The sequence below is a fragment of the Cannabis sativa genome, chromosome 2 (genome assembly GCF_029168945.1).
Source record: "Cannabis sativa cultivar Pink pepper isolate KNU-18-1 chromosome 2, ASM2916894v1, whole genome shotgun sequence".
NCBI classification, from domain to species: Eukaryota; Viridiplantae; Streptophyta; class Magnoliopsida; order Rosales; family Cannabaceae; genus Cannabis; species Cannabis sativa.
In genome coordinates, this window is record NC_083602.1 from 30,849,651 (window position 1) to 30,858,189 (window position 8,539).

The window sequence follows — 8,539 nt, forward strand, 5'->3', positions numbered from 1 at the left end:
AAATCGGAATCCAGGTAAGATTAGTATAACAGTATGCATATGTAGATTACATGTTTAGCGTGCATGTAGGAAGCCTGCTAGTTTACATTAGTTATGTATATAGGCTTCGAACCATCCAACCCTGTCACGTCGGTACGGTGGAGTATGACCGGCGGCGGAGTATGACCGGTTTGATCGATCAGTGACATTTGGTTGGTGGTTCGGTGCTATTGACCTATCCCGTCGGTACAGCTTGGAGTATGACCGGCGGCGGAGTATGACCGGTTCGACCGATCAGGAGGATACTTGTCAATAGTACCGTCCCTGTGAACGTTCAAAACTCAGTACCATGTTGGACATGGCAGTAGTGGCTCAGTACCATGTTGGACATGGCAGTAGCGGGACTCAGTATCGTGTTGGACACGGCAGTTAGAGTTATGTATGATATTATTATGCTTTTCTTGCGAGTCCGTCGACTCACAGTTTATGTTCATGTGTAGGTAAAGGCAAGGCTATAGCTGATGGACCGTGAGCGAGCTTATGAGATTGTACATGTCGGGGCGGTTAGGCCTGGAGCGTACGATCCTCGGGACAGCAAAGCTGAATTTTGTAACTGGTCGTTAGACGACTTTTAATTTTATGTAATAGTTAAACAGTTAAACTTTTTGTAAATATTTTTATAATCGGGATCCCGAGTCTTTTGTAATATGATTTTATAAGTTTAATTAAAAAAGCAAAATTTTAATTAATCACGTTTTTTCATAAACCTCGTTGATTAGCAACGAGCTGCACAGTACGTTTAAAAATCACGTAATACGCCTAAGGTAGTTAGGGTGTTACAATTTGGTATCAGAGCCGCCAGGTTGTCTTCCGAAGATCGTCACGACATGTACAATCATCATCAGCAGTTAGCTCGGTTCACGGTTCAGTAAGCCTTTATTGCTTTAGTAGTTTATTTTATTCAGTTATGAAAAAGAAAAGCCTGTTAGGAAGCATGTTAGTAGCCTGATAGTAGAATAGGCGCATGTTTCGTTTTTAATTTCCAAATTAAGCGGCATTAGTAAGCTCGCCTTGAATACGACCTGATATGCCAACTCTTGGTTTCGCAGGCGGTTCTAATCAGATGGACGCCAGGCGGACTACCAGGAGTCAGGGCAATTCCGTGGGGTCGAATCAAGGACAGGGAGCTCAGTTTCCCCCACCTGCTAGGGGCCGTGGTAGAGGTCCCCGAGGCAGGGCTCGTGGCCGGGGTGATGAGAAGCAGCCACAGGCTGCCGGGCTCCCCGGCCGATCGGGGAGCCCCGGCCCGGGAGTTGCGGTTTGCGGAAATGCAAGCCCGGATCGAAGAACAAGACCTCGAGATTCGAGAGGTTGAGACGGCGGGGTGCTCCTGCCAGGTTCGTGCCCATAGTTCCGGTGGCACCCGCCCCGCCGCCCGTGCCGAGATAGTGGTGGCGGCCCATAGATTGGAACCATTGTATGAGCGGTTCGGAAGCAAGCACCTCCGTATTCCTGGGAGGTCCGGACGTGATGAAAGCCGAACAGTGGGCGACGGTGATCACCAAGATGCGAATTTCATGGGTGTCACCGGTAACGACAGAGTGGTGTGCGCCACGTTTCAGTTCCAGGAGGACGCTTTGGTATGGTGGGACATGGTGTCTCAGATCCATGACGTCACCACCATGACCTGGGAAAGGTTCCAAGAACTCTTCAACGCAAAGTATTACAATGAGGCGGTCAGAAGCGCCAAGAGGAAAGAGTTCGTTCACCTGACCCAGCGGGAGAACATGAGCGTCACTGAGTATACTACTCAGTTTGATCGGTTGGCGAGGTTAGCCTCGGGAATTGTGCCGACCGACTTCAGCAAGAAGGAGAAGTATCTGGACGGGTTGAATCCCAAGATCAGGCATGATCGGATGATTACCACCGACGACAGCACCACCTATGCTCGGATGGTGGAGAAGGCACCGCGAGCCGAGGGCGCGGTGGGGTGCATGTCGAATCGGCCCGGTACTCGGTGGGTGGCGGGGCTCCTACCCCTCCCGCATCGAGGCTATAGCGGGGAGTAGTGGTTCGGCCATTGATCGGAGGAAGAGAGCACCCATCGCTTCGGCGGCTCGAGTCGAACAAGAGGTTCGGGGAACCGAACGAGAGGAGTCGTCCCGGTGGTGCGAGACCCGATTCTCCTATCCCGAGTGCCCTAGCCGCAAGAGGCACCATCGGGGTGAGTGCAAAGGTCGTGATGCTTTCATTGTGGCATGCCCGGACACTTCAAGAGGGAATGTCCCCGGCTCCGACTGAGGCACCGAGAGCTCCGGCGATACCCACTCCCGGCCGGGGTGTTCGCTATCACGCAGCCGATGCAGATGCCAGCCCATCAGTAGTCACAGGTCAGCTTTCTATTAACAACTCACTATATTCAGTGCTGTTTGATTCTGGGGCTACACATTCCTATGTGGCGGCCAGAGTCTTTAGTAAATTGGGTAGACCCTTTGATAGATATGAATCAGGGTTTGGAACCACATTACACAGCGGAGAATTGGTTATCTCCAATAGGTGGATTAGGTCTATGCCGATCAGGATAGATGGTAGAGAGTTAAGCGCTGATCTGATAGAGATGAGCTTAGTCGAATTTGATATTATTTTAGGAATGGATTTCCTATCTAAATATTCGGCGAGCATTGGATCGTAAAAGGAAGATGGTGGTCTTCCAACTGGAAAGTGAAGAACCGTTTGTATTTGTGGGTTCAGTTCAGGGATCTCGGATCCCGGTGATCTCGGCTATGTCAGCGAGAGAATTATTGCACGGCGGGTGCTTAGGGTTTCTGGCCGTGGTGGTGGACACCATTCGGCCAGACACCATTCGGCCAGAGGACATCAGAGTGGTTCGGGAATTTTTGGACGTTTTTCCCGAAGAACTTCCAGGGTTACCACCTCAGCGGGAGATTGACTTCGTGATTGACTTGGCACCAGGGGTGGATCCGGTTTCCAAAGCCCCGTATAGGATGGCTCCACCGAACTTAAGGAATTAAAGATTCAGCTCCAAGGGTTGCTTGACATAGGGTTCATTCGGCCCAGTGTGTCACCCTGGGGAGCCCCGGTTTTGTTCGTCAAGAAGAAGGATGGATCTATGAGGATGTGCATCGACTACAGAGAGTTGAACAAGCTGACGGTGAAGAATAAATATCCATTACCTAGGATCGATGACCTGTTCGATCAGCTTCAGGGGAAGACGGTCTTTTCTAAGATTGATCTCCGTTCGGGTTATCATCAGTTGAGAATCCGAGAGGAGGACATTCCGAAGACGGCTTTCCGCACTAGGTATGGACATTACGAGTTTCTGGTTATGTCATTCGGACTAACCAATGCTCCCGCAAAGATTCATGGACACGATGAATAGAGTATTCAAGGATTTCCTCGATATCCGTGTGATTGTGTTTATCGACGACATCCTCGTGTACTCTCAATCGAAGAGGAGCATGAGTTACATCTTCGCATGGTACCGCAACGACTTCGAGAACATAAGCTTTACGCCAAGTTCAAGAAATGTGAGTTCGGTTGTCTCGGGTGTCCTTCCTAGGGCACATTGTGAGTAAAGATGGGATCAAGGTGGATCCCGGGAAGATTGAATCCGTCGTGGATTGGCCGAGACCGAAGACAAGGATGTAGATCGAAGCTTCTTGGGATTAGCTGGGTACTACCGTAGGTTCGTGGAGGGGTTCTCCAAAATTTCAATGCCCCTAACCGAGCTTACAAAGAAGAATCAGCGATTTATCTGGTCAGATAAATGTGAAGCTAGCTTTCAGGAGCTGAAGCAGAGATTGATTACTGCTCCAGTGCTAGCTTTGCGTTCGGACAAGGAGAAGTTCGTAGTCTACTGTGACGCATCCAAACAGGGTTTGGGGTGTGTATTGATGCAAGCCGATCGGGTTATCGCTTATGCCTCCCGTCAGTTAAAGGATTATGAACAGCGATACCCGACTCATGATTTAGAATTGGTCGCAGTGGTTTTTGCACTGAAAATTTGGCGGCATTACCTTTACGGGGAGAAGTGTGAGATCTATACCGACCATAAAAGTCTCAAGTATTTCTTTACTCAGAAAGATTTGAACATGAGACAAAGGCGTTGGTTGGAATTAGTGAAGGATTACGATTGTGAGATCCTCTATCATCCCAGAAAAGCCAATGTAGTGGCCGATGCCCTGAGCAGGAAGGGTCCCGGGCAAGTAGCTAACATGGTTCAGATCTCACCTCAGCTAGCAGAGGATATGGTTAGATCCAGCATTGAGTTTGTGATAGGTCAGCTTCACAACTTGACGCTGCAATCTGATCTGTTGGAAAGAATAAAAGTCGCTCAGATGACAGATCCGGAGTTAGTGAAAATCCGAGATGAGGTGTTGGCTGGTCAAGCCAAGGACTTTTCAGTGTCAGATAGTGGGATGCTTTTGTATAAAGCCAGGGTTTGTGTTCCGAACAGTGTGGAACTGAGAAATGAGATCTTTGAGGAGGCTCATTCTACCCCGTATTCTCTGCATCCCGGCACCACCAAGATGTACCAAGATTTGAAACCGTACTTCTGGTGGAGCGGTATGAAGAAGAATTTAGTAGAATTCGTATCGAGATGCCTCACATGTCAGCAGATTAAGGCTGAACATCAGAGACCAGCAGGGTTGTTGCAGCCTCTAACCCTACCAGAATGGAAATGGGAGGATATTACAATGGATTTTGTGGTCGGGTTACCTAGGACCACGGGTTTATTTGATTCCATCTGGGTAGTGGTGGATCGATTTACGAAATCTGCTCACTTTCTGCCGGTTAGAACAACATTTTCAGTGGATCAGTTGGTAGAACTGTATATCAGAGAGATAGTGAGACTTCACGGGGTACCGAAGTCTATAGTTTCGGACAGGGATCCGAAGTTCACCTCCAAATTTTGGCAAAGTTTGCAACGGGCAATGGGTACAAAGCTAAAATTCAGTACAGCATTCCATCCTCAGACAGATGGTCAGTCCGAAAGGACAATCCAGATATTGGAGGATATGTTGAGAGCCTGTGTTATGGACTTTGAAGGCTCATGGAGTAAGTATCTACCGTTGATAGAATTCTCTTACAACAACAGTTATCAGAGTACGATAGGGATGGCTCCCTATGAACTGTTGTACGGTAGGAAATGCAGATCCCCTATCCACTGGGATGAGACAGGGGAGAGGAAATACCTAGGTCCAGAGTCAGTTCAGCGGACCAATGAGGCAATAGAAAAGATAAAAGCTAGAATGCTTGCCTCACAGAGCAGACAGAAGAGTTACGCAGATCCGAAACGCAGAGATGTTGAGTTCCAAGTAGGGGAACATGTATTTTTACGGGTATCTCCGATGAAGGGGATTAAACGTTTCGGGAAAAGAGGCAAGTTATGCCCTAGATTTACAGGACCTTTCGAGATTCTCAAGAAGATAGGTCAAGTGGCATATCGGTTAGCATTGCCTCCAGCCTTATCAGCAGTGCACAACGTATTCCATGTCTCAATGTTGAGAAAATACGTTTCAGACCCCTCTCATATACTCAGTTATGAGAGTCTTCAGCTTCAGCCAGACATGACCTATGAGGAACAGCCAGTGCAGATCCTGGATAGAAAGGATAAAGTCCTTCGGAATAAGACCATAGCATTTGTCAAGGTTCTCTGGAGAAACAGTAAGGTGGAAGAAGCCACCTGGGAGCTAGAGTCAGATATGAGAGCTCAATATCCAGAGTTATTCAGGTTAGATTTCGGGGACGAAATCCTTTTAAGGGGGGAATAGTTGTAAAGCCCGCTTAGTTAATTTGGAAATTAGCAGTTGTTTATGTTTAATTATGGAATTATTTATAGCTATTTAAATAATTTATTACTGTTATTTATGTTATTCAGTAGCTTGCATATTTTGCATTTCCGGTGTCCGGTATTTTGGAACTCGGCGTTTGGCTCAGTAGAAATCACAACTTAGCATGTTAGTAGTTTGGGGGACGGGTGTTAGACATTGGGAATGTCGGGAATGGCCGGGAATTTAGAATTTCCCAAAAATACCCCTTTAGTATGATTTATGTGGTTTTAAGGTGGAGGGGCAAAATGGTCTTTTTGCCCCATTAGTATTTTGTCTTTTGTGATTTTATGAAATGGAAAATAAATAATTATTTAAGTGTTTATTTGGCTGAAATGAATAGTGTATGTGTTATATGTTATTTTCTCTTTTTATCAAAAAAATCATTAAGTAAAGAAAAGAAAGAAAAATTTCAAAGAAAAGCCTTCAAAACCTCTCTTTTTCCTTCTCATTTTCGGCTGGGTTTTGGGATTCAAAGGCTGGGTTTTTCAAGCTTGATTCAACCTATATTTGTGAATTATTGTTTGTGGTATGTAATCTCTAACTTTTTCTCTTTAATTGTTGGAAAAAAATGATGAAAATGATGATGCATGCATGATTAATTGAGGTTGTTGCTGCTGTATTTTGTTGATGTTTTCTGTGGTTTAAAGCATGATTTTTAGTAGGTAATTAAGCTCTTGTGAAGTATGATTCCTAGGTTGAGCATGCTAGAGGTTTATTATGCAAAAGTTTGATTTTTCAACATGAATTATTGTGAATCTGTTCTGTGATGTTGCTGTTGTTTTTAATTGTTTTTCAGAGGCTTAGATAAGCTTGATTAAGTTGAATTAAGCTAGTGAAATGCATGTTTAGGTGTTTTTGCTCAAGTTTGAGTTTAGAACTCAAGCTTGAGCTCCAATGGCATTTTTCATGTTTGAGGTTTCTGGGTGGTTTTGATGCCTTGGATATGTTCTAGGGATAGTTTAGAACAGGTCTGGAAAGTTTGGGACCAATTGGGGTTGAATTGGTCGAGTTATGAAAAATTTGGTTTGCTGCCTGCGAGGAACCGGAATTCCGGTTGTGCATCCGGAATTCCGGATGAGGGTTCAGTAATTCCCAGAACCGGAATTCCGGTTGGGCAACCGGTCTGCCGGTTGGGAAATTTTTCAGAACCCTAGTTTTCCTCGTTTTTATGTTTTTAGGGGTATTGCCATGCTTTTTATCGATAGGGAAACTTTTAGTTCCAAGTTTTAGTCCCCGGGAAGTGATTTAGCGTGTCACTTATAGCGTTGTGATTTTTATGGTTTAGGAGCCAGTAATCCGCCGCTCAGCTTCAGTTCCAGTCAGGTTGACAGCACACACGAAATCGGAATCCGTGTAAGATTAGTATAACGGTATGCATATGTAGATTACATGTTTAGCGTGCATGTAGGAAGCACGCTAGTTTACATTAGTTATGTATATAGGCTTCGAACCATCCAACCCCGTCACGTCGGTACGAGTCCGGAGTATGACCAGCAGCGGAGTATGACCGGTTTGACCGATCAGTCGACATTTGGTTGTTGGTTCGATCTTATTGACCTATCCCGTCGGTACAGTGGAGTATGACCAACGGCGGAGTATGACCGGTTCGACCGATCAGGAGGATACTTGTCAATAGTACCGTCCCTGTGAACGTTCAAAACTCAGTACCATGTTGGACATGGCAGTAGTGGCTCAGTACCATGTTGGACATGGCAGTAGCGGGACTCAGTATCGTGTTGGACACGGCAGTTAGAGTTATGTATGATATTATTATGCTTTTCTTACTGAGTCTGTCGACTCACAGTTTATGTTCATGTGTAGGTAAAGGCAAGGCTATAGCTGATGGACCGTGAGCGAGCTTATGAGATTGTACATGTCGGGGCGGTTAGGCCTGGAGCGTACGATCCTCGGGACAGCAAGGCTGAATTTTGTAACTGGTCGTTAGACGACTTTTAATTTTATGTAATAGTTAAACAGTTAAACTTTTTGTAAATATTTTTATAATCGGGATCCCGAGTCTTTTGTAATATGATTTTATAAGTTTAATTAAAAAAGCAAAATTTTAATTAATCACGTTTTTTCATAAACCTCGTTGATTAGCAACGAGCTGCACAGTACGTTTAAAAATCACGTAATACGCCTAAGGTAGTTAGGGTGTTACAGAGATTGTCTGATTAGACGATACGATATATTAGTGTCAAGTTGTGGCACAGGCTCACCTGATTAGGTGGCGCAATGATATTATATATGATATTGTATTATGACACAGGCTTACCTGATTAGGCAATACAAATATATGAGCATATCTATTTCTATGCATATGACTGATTATATTACCTACTGTTGAATGTTATAGTTTAATCATTTTGTGATAATGAAATGTATAATTAGTTATTTAATGTATCATTCTTTATTACTTTTCTTGCTGAGTCTTTGTGACTCACGGGTGCTTTGTGGTGCAGGTAAGGCAAGGCAAAGTTAGAACAACCATGAGATGGCGGTCTTCTCCAGCAATGTACATATTGACCCCACCAGCCTGCGTGTTGAGTTTTTTTAGACTGGCTGTGTCTGCTGTATTTTGAATTGTGTTTTAAATTGTTGTTGTATATCGTCTTTTGGATAAATCTTTTATAACAGGGATTCCCGGAACTCCTTTTTACTGCCGTTATAATGTCCGTTTTTAGTGTTTTATTTTAGTCAAGTTT